Below are 15,963 nucleotides of genomic sequence, written 5' to 3'. Positions count from 1 at the left end.
AGCAGGCTCAGCGAGCACATGATCTCTGCTCATGACTAATGGAGGCAGGATTCAGCCAGGGAGGCCCGCCTTTTTCCACTGTACCACAGTACTGGCCCCCTGGGCTGGGATGTTACCTCAGACCACAACCGCACGATGACAGCCATTTCCTCCAATGGGCCTGAGGATATTGGTTTTTTTCTTTATTTCTCCACCTCACAAGGGGGCTGTTTCATGACTCAGAGGTCCTGTGTTGCAGCTCTGAGAGTGGGTTACCACCTGGAGGTGTCCTGGGCAGACGACTTGACCCAGCTCCTTTCTCTCTAAACCCCAGATCTCAGCCGCTGGGCGAAAACTCCACTCTGAGACCTCAGCTATAGCCCTGGGGGAAAAGGGAGAAAACGGCAGGGAGAAAGTTGGAAAGAGGAGAGTGAAATAGTTGGCTTGCATGCATGCTAAGTCACTCAATCTTGTCTGACTCTTTGTGATCCCGTGGACTGTAGTCCGCCAAGCTCCTCTGCCCACGGAACTCTCCAGGCAAGAATAGTGAAGTGGGTTGCTATGCCCTCCTCCAGGGAATCTTCCTGACACAGGGATTGAACCCATGTCTCTTATGTCTTCTGCATTGGCAGATGGATTCTTTATGACTAGCTCCAGCTGGGAAGCCCCTATAGCTGACTTAAAACTCAACATTCAAAAAACTAAGATCATGGCATCTGGTCCCATCACTTCGTGGCAAATAGAAGGGGGGAAAAGTGGAACCGTGACAGATTTTATTTTCTTGGGCTCCAAAATCACTGTGGACAGTGACTGCAGCCATGAAATCAAAAGATGCTTGTTCCTTGGAAGAAAAGCTATGACAAACCTAGACAGTGTATTAAAATGCAGAGATGTCACCTTGCCCAAAAAGATCCATCTAGTCAAAGCTATGGATTTCCAGTAGTCATGTACAGATGTGAGAGAGTTGGACCATAAAGAAGGCTGAGCACCAAAGAATTGATGCTTTCGAACTGTGGTGCTGGAGAAGACACTTGAAAGTCCCTTGGACAGCAAGATCAAACTAGTCAGTCCTCAAGGAAATCAACCCTGAATATTCACTGGAAGGACTGTTGCTGAAGCTAAAGCTCCAATACTTTGGCCACCTAATGCGAAGAGCCGATTAATTGGAGAAGACCCTGATACAGGGAAAGATTGAAGGCAAAAGGAGAAGGGGGTGGCAGAGGATGAGATAATTGGATGGCATCACCAACTCAATGGATGTGAATTTGAGCAAATTCAGGAGAGAGTGAAGGTCAGAAGAGCCTGGCATGGATCCATGGGGTCACAGAGTTGAACACAACTTAGTGACCGAACAACAAGTTGGGCTAAGCTTCAAGGTTTAGATGTGAGAGGTAGTAAGTTTACATGGCTGGAGTAACCCCTCCAGGGTCCTTGAGGCTGGTCAGAAACCCTGATTGTGCTGGAAACATCTGAGCTACAGTCGCTTCAGATATGATTGAGACAGGAGCTTTGGTAAACATGTCCCTGAAGAGCTTGCTCATTTCTTGGAAAAGGGATTTCCAGAGAGTTCTCAGAGCACATAAATAGCAGGGCCACACAGACAAAGGTAACCATTCAAGGAATAGAGAAGTATGTTCTCAAAAATTATACTCCAAGCCAGAGTTGTGGTTCAGAAAGGGGATTTTATATTGTTGGTGTTGTTGCTTCAGTTTTGGCCTCAGAAAAGATGCGCTGGACTGCTGTCAACAGTCTCCCGACAGTGAGAAGAGGCTTGTCTCACAGCGGTGGGCAGAGACAGAGAAAGATACAAAGGGCCCATCCTGGCCAGTCTTGGGGTGCCCTTAACGGAGCCCTGGTTTGAGTGAAGAGCATTTCTGTTTAGAAGCAAGCATCTGGGAGATGTTTCTATGTTACAAGTCATGACTTGTAGTGCAGTTTTCTCCCCGCTGCCTTCCAGCTGGGATTGCCATGCATGTTTGATGAACCAGGAATCTAAGTCTTGAGATGAACTCTCTCAACTCTGAGCATGTTAACACCCAAAGTGAGAGGGAGCTCCAGCGTGGCTGGGAGCCACTTGGAGGTGAAATCCTCAGATCCTCTCAGATTCCATTGCCTTGCTGGATTCCTGGGTTAATTTCCGCACTTCATCAATGGTCTACGCCAGGCTACCTTCTACTACATGCCATATTCTGGGCCATGCCCCACTGACAACCTGCTTATTTCCAGTAATTGCTAATGGGAGCCAAAGTCAGAAGAGCAAAGAACCAGTAGTTCCTGTGAATGTGCTTGGTCGAACTTCGCCTCTCCAACGGCTCCTTCCCCGTGACCATTCCTGCTGTCTGGGGAGCCGGATCTCAGAAAAGACAGAGGTGTGGTTGGCGATGACCCTCCCTGTGCTTCGTAGGCAGCCACTGAGCCAGAAAATGTGCCTGCAGCGAAAGTCTCATTTGGGGAGTGAAGAGGCTCTTTATTTTGAAAATAGAGAACAATCTTCCTCACACCCCTCTTCCTCCCTTCCACCCAGAGTATCGGCCCCTCTCGGCCAAATATGAAGCATTAGTGAAATCTGAGGGACATCTGGGTGATGATGAAAAAACATCTGGAGAATAAACTCTCGTCCATGAACCATGAGTTTCTGAATGGTGGAGGCAGCTACTCCCCAGGGCAGAGACCAAGCCTTGCCTTCACCCATTGAACACCCTCAGTGTATGGGAGCTCGAAGCTCCCGATGGATGGAAGTAGCCAGTGAGGAAGGAGCGAGAAGAGGAAAGGAAAGAACACAATATGGACTTGCCATTCCCTGTTGTTGAACTCTGGAGAGAACCAGTCTGCCTGCCTTCTACCACCTCCAGCCACACACACACAGACACACACACACACACTCACCCTGCACCCTGGCCCCGTGGTCCCTGTTTGGAATCTGAAAGCCCGCTTGCATCAGGTAGGGCTGAACTGGTCACCAAGTCATCTGAATATATAACACAGCAAGGGGCACAGGAAATCTAGGGACATGATGATGAGACCACCCCAAGGCAGGTGACGACAGGATGGGGATCCACTCTGAAGTCTGGGGCACTGAGGCTCAGGCAAGGGCTGGCCTGGGCTTCACTGACCTCGTGTGTGGTACTCCCCTTCCCGGACAGCAGCTCGTTCAAGGGATTTACAGGTTGGGTCTAATTAGATCTCTTGTTCATGTTCTAGATTGGAGAGATAGCATGTGATGATTTTGTTGTTGTTGTTGTTTAGTGGCTAAGAGGCGTCTGACTCTTTTGCAACCCCATGGACTGTAGCCCATCAGGTTCCTCTGTCCATTCGATTTCCTAGACAAGAATACTGGAGTGAGTAGCCATTTCCTTCTTCAGAGGGTCTGCCCGACCCAGGGATTGAACCCATGTCTCCTGCATTGGCAGGCAGATTCTTTGCCACTGAGCCACCAGGGAAGCCTATGATGATTTTAAGATTAACTGTGTAGATAACTTTCCCAATCAGGAGTTTTATAAGCAGTGCTTTGATCAACCTTTAGGAATGTCAAGAGAATAGTTACAAGTAACTATTTAACTGGTGAGAGAGTGACAAGTTCATATGTAAAATAAGACATGAGTTTGGAAATGTTTTTTCCATCTTCCCATTCTTTACAACGCTGATTCTTTACTGTCTGAGCCGCCAGGGAAGCCCCTAGTGACCCTGTCAGCATCTAAAACTAACCTTCTCTGAGGATGTTGGAGCCAATGGTTCTTTCCCAGATACGACTCTGTGCTTCAAACTAAACTGCTCAAAATTATTAAGCAAATTGGTGTGTAATGTGAAAAGCTTTATGAGAATTTCACTCTAAAGTGACTTCCTCTTCTGTAATGAGTTCAGAAACCCAAGCAAACCTGGTCGTAGATTTGAATATATCTCAAAAGCAATTGGGGCGTGGCTCAGTGTATGTTGACAAGCTCACTGTGGAGGTGTCCAGTGCCTTAGCAAGTCTGGACCTGAGGGCTGGACCTCTTGAGCCCGGAAGGGCCAACAGAGGTGGGCTGAAACTCTGCAGGCCCAGGGAACAGCAGGCTGCCCAAGGCTACAGAGCAGAGACCACTAGCCTGAGGCCCATGGCAGGTCTCTTGACTCAAATCCTCTTCCCAGGGCTTGCCCTTCCCCCTAAATATATGTGCCCCAAATTGTCACCAGATCTCAGGAAAGCACTGACTTTGTCTGGAATAAACACTAACCCCACAGTACACCCAGTCATTATCAGATGGTCAACTCTCCTCTAGGTCTTGTGGCTTTCTTGGGGTTTTCTCGGGTGTCTCTCTCCCAAATCTTTCCCCTTTCCTTTGATTATACTCACATAAACATTCAGCTCTGCAGCCCTTATGCATTCGCAAACACCACTCAGATTACCCGTCTGGGTTGCCCGGCGGCGTCCCCTCTGCAGCTGCCCGTCAGCTCTTGTCCAAGGTCCATCCCCAGCCGCCCCCAGCATGTTCGGTGGCTCTGCCTTCTCCTCTCTCTCCTTCACGCCTCTCCTGGGAAGATCTCTGTGAGGATCCTGAGGGAGGAGACCTGAGGTCTGGATGGATGACATAATCCCTTTAAGTCTTACAAAAACAACCTTGTGGCTCCTGGCTCGCTCAGCCTCTCATTTTGGTGGCCTCGAGGCCCCGGGCAGCAGGCCAGGGCGCCCAGCCCCAGCGTAGAGACTTGCTGAACTCCAGGGAGCACCGGCGACGCTGCCACCCGCCCCCTCCCTGGCCCAGGACTCGGGCCCGCAGAAACTTAAGGCAGGCCCTGAGACAGGCCCTGAAACTCCCCTTGTCCTCCCAAAGTCTGCAATTGGTTAATCACACACTGCTTTGTACTGACTTTCCCTTCCCCACTTTGCGTATTTTGACTGATGAGCTGACTTCACATAACTTGATGTTAGACAGTGATTCAGGTGTGGCTCTAGTCCCAGCAAAGAGCAGGTCCCATAGAAGGCTGAACGCCTGTTATTCTGAATCACTTAAAAGAGAAGTGAGGTGTCTCTTCAGACAAGATACTGAAGGGTGTTGAATTTGGGTAAACTCCAGGAGGTGGTGATGGACAGGGAGGCCTGGCATGCTGCAGTCCATGGGGTCGCAAAGAGTCGGACATGACTGAGTCACTGAACTGAACTGAAGAGGGAGAAAGTCCAAATGTTCATAAGGAGTGGAATGGATCAACAAATCACGGCATATTCCCACAATGAAATATTTGTTATCCAGTTGCTAAGTCCTGTCTGACTCTTTGCAACCCCATGGACTGTAGCACACCAGGCTCCCCTATCTTCCACCATCTCCCACAACTGGCTGAAACTCATGTCCATTGAGTTGGTGATGCCATCCAACCATCTCATCCTCTGCCATCCCCTTCTCCTCCTGCCTTCAATCTTTCCTAGCATCAGGGTCTTTTCCAGTAAGTTGGCTTTTTGCATCAGGTGGCCAAAGTACTAGAGCTTCAACGTCAGCATCAGTCCTTCCAATTGATTTCCTTTAGGATTGACTGATTTGATATCCTTGCAGTCCAAGGGACTCTCAAGAGTCTTCTCCAACATCAGAGTTTGATAGCATCAATTCTTCAGCGATCAGCATTCTTTATGGTTCAACTGTCACATCCAGCTTTGACTAGATGGACCTTTTTTGGCCAAGTGATGTCTCTGCTTTTTAATACACTGTCTATGTTTTCATAGTTTTTCTTAGAAGGAGCAGGCATCTTTTAATAATGGTATAGATTTAGGTTTAGTTCTTTTGCCTCTGTATCTCCAGTCACTCCAGCACTGTTGTTTGAAAAGGTTCCTTTTGATCCATTGAATTCCCTTTGCACCTTTTGACAAAAATCAGTTGGCCAGGGCTTCCCTGGTGGTCCACTGGTTAAAAATTCACCTTGCAATGCAGGGAACACTTGTTCGATCCCTGGTCCAGGAAGATCCTATATGCTGGGGAGCAACTAAGCCTGTGCCCCACAGCTACTGAGCCTGCACTCCGGAGCCCACAAACTGCAAACTACTGAGCCCACGGGCAGCAACCACTGAAGCCCTTGCACGCTCGGGCCCATGCTCTGTAACAAGAGAGGCCACTGCAGTGAGAAACCTGCGCTTGACAACTAGAGGAAGCCCATGTGCAGCAATGGAGACCCAGAGCAGCCAAAATAAGTATTTTTGTACAAACCAGTCGGCCATAGTTCTGTAGGTCTCTGTTTGGATTTTCTATTCTCTTCCATTGATCTCTTCTGCCAATACCACCCTGACTCAGTCATCATTACTATACAGTACTCCTTAACTTTAAGTAGTTTTCTTCTTGCTTTATTCTTTTTCAGAATTGCCTTAGTTATTTTAGTTCCTTTGACTTTCCATATAAATTTGAGAATAATTGTATCTGTAGCTACAGAAAATGTTTCCGGTAATTTTATAGGAATTTTGTTAAAACTGTAATATATATCAATTTAGGAAGAATTGATATCTACTGTGTTGAATGTTCTAATCCATAAATGTGATATGTCTCTCCATTTATTTAGATCATCTTTGAGTTCTTGGATCAACATTGTATAGCTTTCAGCATACAAGTCCTGTACATATTTTCCTAAATTTGCACCTATTTCTTTTTTCTTTTCTTTTGTGTGTGTGTGAGTGTGTGATTATAAGTTGTAATGTATTTTATTTTTTAAAGATTATTGTTTTTTAATGCTTTATTTATTTGCAACACACACAGTGTGAGGGATCTCAGTTCCCTGACCAGGGATTGAACCCATGCCCCCTGCAGTGGAAGTGGAGAGCAGTCTTAACCACTGGACCACCAATATCCCTCATGAATATAGACATAAAGATTGTTCATTACTAGTATATACACAAACAATTGATTTTTGTCATGCTAATCCTGTGCCCTTGCTGAAATCATTAATTAGTTCTAAGAGTTTTTTGGTAAATTCCTTAGTATTTTCTACACATACCTTTAAGAAATCTGCACATAGACAGTTTTATTTCTTCTCTTCTGATCTGCATGCCATTTATTTCCTTGTCTTGCTTTATTGCACTGGCTAGAACTTCTGGTACTATGTTAATTAACCTAGCCTTGTTTATGGTCTTGGTGGGGAAAGCATTTAGTTTTTCATGGTTAAATATGATGTTAGCTGTAAGTTTTTTACAGATGTTTTTATTGAGGAAATTTCTCTTTATTTCTATTTTTGAGAGTTTTTATTATGAATAGTTAATTGAATGTTGTGTCTTACCTGCATCAGTTGAAATGATCATGTGGTATTTCTTCTTTAACCGCATAATGAGGTGGATTACATCTAGAAATCTGAACCAGTCTTGTATCTTTGGGATAAAATTCACTTGGTTGTGGAGTATTTTTCTTTTTTCATGCTGCTGAATTCCATTTGCTAATATTTCCTTAAGAATTTTTCTGTCTATATTCATGAGGGATATTGAATTCACTTTTTGTACTGTCTTTGTCTGGTTTTAGTATCAGGGTACTAATGATCTCATAAAATTAATTAGGATAACACTGTAAAATCAGTGTCATTTCTTCTTTAATTGTTTGATAAAATTGTCCAGTGAAACCCTTTGAGCTTGAAAATTTCCTCCTATGGAGTTTCTAAATAATGAATTGAATTTACTTAACAGTTATAAAGCTGTTTATATTATCTACTTTATGTTGATGAGTTATGGTAGTTTGTGCTTTTTAAGCTTACATTTCATGTAAGTTGCCAAATATATATACGCAGAGTTATTTATACTATTTTCTTATTAACTTTTTAATGTCTACAGGACATTTAGTGATTTTTCCTGCTTCATTCCTGATATTAGTAATTTTTGTCTTCTTTCCTTTTTTTGTTCAGTCTTGCTAGAGGATTGTTTCATGAAGTTTATCTTGTTTCATGAATTTTATCTCTATTTGCTAGAGGCTTTTGCTTCATGAATTTTCTCTCTCTGTTTTTTGCTTGCTTTCACTTTCATTGTTTTCTGTTCATGTATTTTTATTCTCTTCTTCTTGCTTGCTTTGGGATTATTATTGCTCTTCTTTTTCTAGTTTCCTCAGGTGATAGGCTAGATTACTGATTTGAAAATGTTCCTCTTGGGACTGACCAGTGATTAAGACTCTGTGCTTCTAATATGGGGGATATGGGTTCAATCTCTGGTTGGGAAACTCAGCAAAAAATAAAAATTAAGAAAATGTTCCTCTTTTCTAATGAAAGGATTAGCAGTATAAAATTTCTTCTCAGGATTGCTTAAAAAATTCCACAAATGTTGATGCAACATATTTTCATTTTCATTCAGTTCAGTGTCTATTACCCTTGAAACTTGCTCTTTGACCTATGGATTATTTGGAAGTAGTTGTTTAGTTTCTAAATATTTAAGAGTTTTATGCTGTACTTCTCTTATTGATTTCTAGTTTGATTCCATTGTAGTCAGAGAACACACTGAATGATTTCAATTATTTTACCTTTGGTGAGGTTTGTTTTATGGCTAGAGATATGATGTTTCTTGGTATATGACCTGAGAGCACATGAGGAAAAAAATGTTTATTCTACTGGTTTGGGGGTATTTTATCAATACCAGTTAGACCCTGTTGGATGATGGTAGAATTTTAAAAATATTTATTTATTTGCCCATGTCAGATCTTAGTTGCAAATGGGCTCAGTAGTTGCCATGCACAGGCTTAGTTGCTCCATAGAATGTGGGATTTCAGTTCCCCAACCAGGGATCAAACCCATGTCCCTTGCATTAGAAGGTGATTCTTAACCACTGGACCACCAGGGACGAGCCTGATGGTGCTGTTGAATTCTTCTCTATCCTTGTTGGTTTTTCATTGATTTTTCTAACAATTGTAGAGAGACAAGTACTGAAGTATCCAACTATAATGGTGACTGTATTTCTCTTTTCAGTTCTATTAGTTTTGCTTCATATGTGCTTCATTCTGTATTAAAAAGCAAAGACATCACTTTACTGAAAAAGGTCCATATAGTCAAAACTGTGGTCTTTCCAGTAGTCATGTATGGATGTGAGAGTTGGACCATAAAGAAGGCTGAGTGCTGGAGAACTGATGTCTTCAAAATGTGGTGCTGGAGAAGACTCTTAAGAGTAACTTGGACTGCAAGGAGATCAAACCAGTCAATCCTAAGGGAAATCAACCCTGAATATTCATTGGAAGGACTGATGCTGAAGCTGAAGCTCCAATACTTTGGCCACCTGATGCAAAGAGCCAACTCATTGGAAAAGACACTGATGCTGGGAAAGATTGAGGTCAACAGAGGATGAGATGGTTGGATAGCATCACCAACTCAATGGATGTGAGTTTGAGCAAACTCTGGGAGATAGTGGAGGACAGGGGAGCCTGGTGCACTGCAGTTCATGGGGTCACAAACAGCCAGACATGACTTAGTGACTGAACAACAACAACAGTCTTGTTTGCAGGTTGGACTCTGGGCCCTGAGGTATGTGAAGTATTAGCTGGACTGGTGGGGGTGTAGGGGAGGGCCATGCTGGGCAGGGGATATGGGTTTGAGGAATGAAACTACTCAGCTTCCCACAGTCCTGAAGCTGGCACTGAGGCAGCAGGCAGATGGGCCCCCAAGGTAAAGCAATTGGAGATTCATTCTCTGTTGACCAGAACTCCAAGACAAAAATAGCACGGTGATTAGAGGAGAAGGCTGGACTCTGCACAGACCACATATTTCTTGTTACTGAAGTCAGGAGACCTCCCCAACCACACATGTGCAGAAAAGGCTCCTTGGAGACCAAAGAGAGAGCAACGTAAAGGGATGGTCTACCTAGGCACCTTTTCAGTAGGCTGTGTCTTGGCTAAGAGCTGTGTGTGCACATATGCAAGGATCCTGGGATATACCAAATATGGACTGTGGACCAGGTGAATCAGAATGACTGGCCAAAGGAAACCCAGAAGAAATGCCCCATAAAGGTAATCCAACCTGCCATGAGGGCCAACTCAGCAACTCAGGGACTTTCTGAGTCTGCCCATGTGTCTATCCACCTATACTGTACACCTTTTCCTCCTAATAAAGACTTCACTTGCTTCACTACTTTCTGTCTTTGTGGAAATTCTCTTCTGCAAAGCCAAGGGTCCAGGGCCCTTGTCACTGACCACTGGTCTAGGGGCTAGGATCTGTTGTTTTCGCCACTGCTGCCCAGCCCAGTCTCTGGTTGGGAATTCAGGCCCTGTTCCAAGGCATTGCATATGGAGGCCACCTGAGATTAGGACCATCAGGACTGTGGTCCTGACACTGGGCAGTGGCACCTGCCAGATCCCTGAGGCCCTGGGCAGGGGGGCAGCTGGGTGGTATTTGGCCTTTGGTGTGAGGGCAGGGGTACCCACGTAGGCATGACAGCAGGGAAGGATGGGTTAGAAATGTCATTCAGCAGGTGATGCCTGGCATTGCCTAAAGTGCAGGAGGCAGCCTCAGAATGGAAAATGTTTTACTCCTTCCAGATGCCTTATTAGCATTTTAATAGGGTTTTCCAGTCCACAACCCCAGGAGTTGCTAAGGCACCCCAGGCTGCCTCTTCTGAGCTGTGAGAAAAGGATAGGGAGTTGAGCTGGGTCAGAGGCTCCCCAGGGACACCCCCCCACCGCCCCCGTCCCCTTCAGAGGGTTGATGCTGCCTGCAGGGCAGACAGGGAAAGTGAAGGCTGGAAAGGAATTGAGGAATGTGCAGAGTGGGAGCGCCTATCATCCCCTGGGAGTGGCAGGAAAGATGGACTGGGCATCAGGAAGACAGAAGTAGATTAATTTTATTCTCTCATGGATGAATGACTATGTCTGCCCAGAAACAGAGGAAGGTTCCAGTGCTGTGACTGTGTTAATTGCCAACTGGGCAGGGACAACGAGGAAGGACATCGGGATGGGGGGCTGGGGGAGTGCCTCAGAGCCCTTCTTTACTTTGTGGGAGAAAAATTAATGGTGGTGGTGGGAGAAGCAGTGGAAGCTGTGGTGGTGAGGTGGAGCATGTGTGTGTCACTGCGGAAGTGAGGAGGGGCCGTGGCGCGTGTGTGTGTCACTGCGGAAGTGAGGAGGGGCCGTGGCACGTGTGTGTGTCACTGCAGAAGTGAGGAGGGGCCGTGGCGCGTGTGTGAGTCACTGCAGACGTGAGGAGGGGCCGTGGCGCGTGTGTGAGTCACTGCAGACGTGAGGAGGGGCCGTGGCGCGTGTGTGTGTCACTACAGACGTGAGGAGGGGCCGTGGCGTGTGTGAGTCACTGCAGACGTGAGGAGGGGCCGTGGCGCGTGTGTGTGTCACTACAGACGTGAGGAGGGGCCGTGGCGCGTGTGTGAGTCACTGCAGACGTGAGGAGGGGCCGTGGCGCGTGTGTGAGTCACTGCAGACGTGAGGAGGGGCCGTGGCGTGTGTGTGAGTCACTGCAGACGTGAGGAGGGACCGTGGCGCGTGTGTGTGTCCCTGCAGACGTGAGGAGGGGCCGTGGCATTTGTGTGTGAGTCACTGCAGACGTGAGGAGGGGCCGTGGCATGTGTGTGTGAGTCACTGCAGACGTGAGGAGGGGCCGTGGCGCGTGTGTGAGTCACTGCAGACGTGAGGAGGGGCCGTGGCGTGTGTGTGATACTGCAGACGTGAGGAGGGGCCGTGGCGTGTGTGTGTGAGTCACTGCAGACGTGAGGAGGGGCCGTGGCGCGTGTGTGAGTCACTGCAGACGTGAGGAGGGGCCGTGGCGCGTGTGTGTGTCCCTGCAGACGTGAGGAGGGGCCGTGGCGTGTGTGTGATACTGCAGACGTGAGGAGGGGCCATGGCGTGTGTGTGAGTCCCTGCAGACGTGAGGAGGGGCCGTGGCGTGTGTGTGTTTCACTGCAGAAGTGAGGAGGGGCTGTGGCGTGTGTGTGATACTGCAGACGTGAGGAGGGGCCGTGGCGTGTGTGTGAGGCCCTGCAGACGTGAGGAGGGGCCGTGGCTCGTGTGTGTGTCCCTGCAGACGTGAGGAGGGGCCGTGGCGTGTGTGTGATACTGCAGACGTGAGGAGGGGCCGTGGCGTGTGTGTGATACTGCAGACGTGAGGAGGGGCCGTGGCGCGTGTGTGTGTCCCTGCAGACGTGAGGAGGGGCCGTGGCGCGTGTGTGTGTCCCTGCAGACGTGAGGAGGGGCCGTGGCACGTGTGTGTGTCCCTGCAGACGTGAGGAGGGGCCGTGGCGTGTGTGTGTCCCTGCAGACGTGAGGAGGGGCCGTGGCACGTGTGTGTGTCCCTGCAGACGTGAGGAGGGGCCGTGGCACGTGTGTGTGTCACTGCAGAAGTGAGGAGGGGCCGTGGCGCGTGTGTGTGTCCCTGCAGACGTGAGGAGGGGCCGTGGCGCGTGTGTGTCCCTGCAGACGTGAGGAGGGGCCGTGGCGCGTGTGTGTGTCCCTGCAGACGTGAGGAGGGGCCGTGGCGCGTGTGTGTGTCCCTGCAGACGTGAGGAGGGGCCGTGGCGCGTGTGTGTGTCCCTGCAGACGTGAGGAGGGGCCGTGGCGCGTGTGTGTGTCCCTGCAGACGTGAGGAGGGGCCGTGGCGCGTGTGTGTGTCCCTGCAGACGTGAGGAGGGGCCGTGGCACGTGTTTGTGTCCCTGCAGACGTGAGGAGGGGCCGTGGCGTGTGTGTGTCCCTGCAGACGTGAGGAGGGGCTGTGGCGTGTGTGTGATACTGCAGACGTGAGGAGGGGCCATGGCGTGTGTGTGAGTCCCTGCAGACGTGAGGAGGGGCCGTGGCGCGTGTGTGTGTCCCTGCAGACGTGAGGAGGGGCCGTGGCACGTGTGTGTGTCCCTGCAGACGTGAGGAGGGGCCGTGGCGCGTGTGTGTGTCCCTGCAGACGTGAGGAGGGGCCGTGGCATGTGTGTGTCCCTGCAGACGTGAGGAGGGGCCGTGGCACGTGTGTGTGTCCCTGCAGACGTGAGGAGGGGCCGTGGCGCGTGTGTGAGTCACAGCAGACGTGAGGAGGGGCCGTGGCGCGTGTGTGTGTCCCTGCAGACGTGAGGAGGGGCCGTGGCGTGTGTGTGTCCCTGCAGACGTGAAGAGGGGCCGTGGCGTGTGTGTGATACTGCAGACGTGAGGAGGGGCCGTGGCGCGTGTGTGTGTCCCTGCAGACGTGAGGAGGGGCCGTGGCACGTGTGTGTGTCCCTGCAGACGTGAGGAGGGGCCGTGGCGCGTGTGTGTGTCCCTGCAGACGTGAGGAGGGGCCGTGGCGCGTGTGTGTGTCCCTGCAGATGTGAGGAGGGGCCGTGGCGCGTGTGTGTGTCCCTGCAGACGTGAGGAGGGGCCGTGGCACGTGTGTGTGTCCCTGCAGACGTGATGAGGGGCCGTGGCGCGTGTGTGTGAGTCACTGCAGACGTGAGGAGGGGCCGTGGCGCGTGTGTGTGTGTCACTGCAGACGTGAGGAGGGGCCGTGGCGCGTGTGTGTGTCCCTGCAGACGTGAGGAGGGGCCGTGGCGTGTGTGTGATACTGCAGACGTGAGGAGGGGCCGTGGCGTGTGTGTGATACTGCAGACGTGAGGAGGGGCCGTGGCGCGTGTGTGTGATACTGCAGAAGTGAGGAGGGGCCGTGGCACGTGTGTGTGTCCCTGCAGACGTGAGGAGGGGCCGTGGCGCGTGTGTGTGTCCCTGCAGACGTGAGGAGGGGCCGTGGCGTGTGTGTGATACTGCAGACGTGAGGAGGGGCCGTGGCGTGTGTGTGATACTGCAGACGTGAGGAGGGGCCGTGGCGCGTGTGTGTGATACTGCAGAAGTGAGGAGGGGCCGTGGCACGTGTGTGTGTCCCTGCAGACGTGAGGAGGGGCCGTGGCGCGTGTGTGTGTCCCTGCAGACGTGAGGAGGGGCCGTGGCGCGTGTGTGATACTGCAGACGTGAGGAGGGGCCGTGGCGCGTGTGTGTGATACTGCAGAAGTGAGGAGGGGCCGTGGCACGTGTGTGTGTCCCTGCAGACGTGAGGAGGGGCCGTGGCACGTGTGTGTGTCCCTGCAGACGTGAGGAGGGGCCGTGGCGCGTGTGTGTGTCCCTGCAGACGTGAGGAGGGGCCGTGGCGTGTGTGTGTCCCTGCAGACGTGAGGAGGGGCCGTGGCGCGTGTGTGTGTCCCTGCAGACGTGAGGAGGGGCCGTGGCGCGTGTGTGTGTCCCTGCAGACGTGAGGAGGGGCCGTGGCGCGTGTGTGTGTCCCTGCAGACGTGAGGAGGGGCCGTGGCGCGTGTGTGTGTCCCTGCAGACGTGAGGAGGGGCCGTGGCGCGTGTGTGTTTCCCTGCAGACGTGAGGAGGGGCCGTGGCGTGTGTGTGTCCCTGCAGACGTGAGGAGGGGCCGTGGCGCGTGTGTGTGTCCCTGCAGACGTGAGGAGGGGCCGTGGCGTGTGTGTGTCCCTGCAGACGTGAGGAGGGGCCGTGGCGTGTGTGTGATACTGCAGACGTGAGGAGGGGCCGTGGCGCGTGTGTGTGTCCCTGCAGACGTGAGGAGGGGCCGTGGCGCGTGTGTGTGTCCCTGCAGAAGTGAGGAGGGGTCGTGGCGCGTGTGTGTGTCCCTGCAGACGTGAGGAGGGGCCGTGGCGCGTGTGTGTGTCCCTGCAGACGTGAGGAGGGGCCGTGGCGTGTGTGTGTCCCTGCAGACGTGAGGAGGGGCCGTGGCACGTGTTTGTGTCCCTGCAGACGTGAGGAGGGGCCGTGGCGTGTGTGTGTCCCTGCAGACGTGAGGAGGGGCCGTGGCGCGTGTGTGTGTCCCTGCAGACGTGAGGAGGGGCCGTGGCGCGTGTGTGTGTCCCTGCAGACGTGAGGAGGGGCCGTGGCGCGTGTGTGTGTCCCTGCAGACGTGAGGAGGGGCCGTGGCACGTGTGTGTGTCCCTGCAGACGTGAGGAGGGGCCGTGGCGTGTGTGTGTCCCTGCAGACGTGAGGAGGGGCCGTGGCGCGTGTGTGTGTCCCTGCAGACGTGAGGAGGGGCCGTGGCGTGTGTGTGTGTCCCTGCAGCCGTGAGGAGGGGCCGTGGCACGTGTGTGTGTCCCTGCAGACGTGAGGAGGGGCCGTGGCACGTGTGTGTGTCCCTGCAGACGTGAGGAGGGGCCGTGGCGTGTGTGAGTCACTGCAGACGTGAGGAGGGGCCGTGGCGTGTGTGTGTGTCCCTGCAGACGTGAGGAGGGGCTGTGGCGTGTGTGTGTGTGTCCCTGCAGACGTGACGAAGGGCCCTTGGAATGAGCCTGAGAACCGCACTCTGTGGCCTTCCGGGTGGCCCTAGTGGTAAAGAACCTACCCGCCAATGCGGGAGACCTAAGGGACGTGAGTTCGATCCCTGGGCCGGGAAGATCCCTGCAGAAGGGAATGGCAGCCCACTCCAGTATTCTTGCCTGGAGGATTCCATGGGCAGAGGGGCTGCAGTCCGTGGACTCGCTCCGTCCGTGGAGTCAGACACGACTGAGGCACCTCAGCTGGCAGGCACAGCGCAGCCCCGCACGAAACAGTCTCACATCCTCAGCTCCGGCAACTTCCGAGTCTGGGGCTGACTCAGCCAGTGCCATGGCCTCCTGGGTCCCCAGATGAGCTCCGGGCCTGTCCTCCACCGCCCCACCCTCCAGTGCCCCCAGCACTGCTCCACCTGAAGTCCCCCATTTTCCCACCCACTTTCCTCTCCCCCAGCTGCCTCATTCCCAGCCGACCAACTCCTGCGCCGCTTGGCGTTCCAGCTTCCGGTCCCGCCGCGTACTCCCCCTTCTGTGTTCATGACCATTTTGGCTCTCAGGGCTTCCCATTTCTAGTCCTTCACTCCATCATCTCTGAATCTTTCGCTCTCGTGTTTTCCCACACCACCTGCCCAGGAGAGCGCCAAACCTCCAGAGCCGTCCAGCTGGCCCCGCCCAGGATGCGGAGGACCAATGAAGAAATCGCCCCGATAGACAAGTGATGGAGCTCGACTGGCTCGATCCCTGCGGGACCAGATACGCTATGCCCAGTGCTCCTTCTCCCCAAGGCCCCAGACATTCCGGCTCCAGGACCCTAGGTTCTCGGGTGTTCTCACTCC

At 51.7% G+C, this 15,963-nt stretch overlaps 1 long non-coding RNA gene across 2 annotated transcripts in view; it reads left to right on the top strand.

Moving 5' to 3' along the window:
• The window catches only part of LOC133065227 (uncharacterized), a 269,805-nt gene extending 259,788 nt beyond the window's left edge, over nt 1–10,017 (top strand). For both annotated transcript variants that reach the window (XR_009694871.1, XR_009694870.1), the window contains one exon: nt 8,866–10,017. This is a non-coding gene — a long non-coding RNA (uncharacterized LOC133065227). The remainder of the gene's footprint in view (nt 1–8,865) is intronic.
• The last annotated feature ends 5,946 nt before the right edge of the window (nt 10,018–15,963 follow it).

The sequence above is a fragment of the Dama dama genome, chromosome 11 (assembly GCF_033118175.1).
Source record: "Dama dama isolate Ldn47 chromosome 11, ASM3311817v1, whole genome shotgun sequence".
Classification (NCBI taxonomy): domain Eukaryota; kingdom Metazoa; phylum Chordata; class Mammalia; order Artiodactyla; family Cervidae; genus Dama; species Dama dama.
The sequence above is the reverse complement of the archived record's forward strand: the minus strand, read 5'-3'. Positions and strand labels throughout refer to the sequence as shown.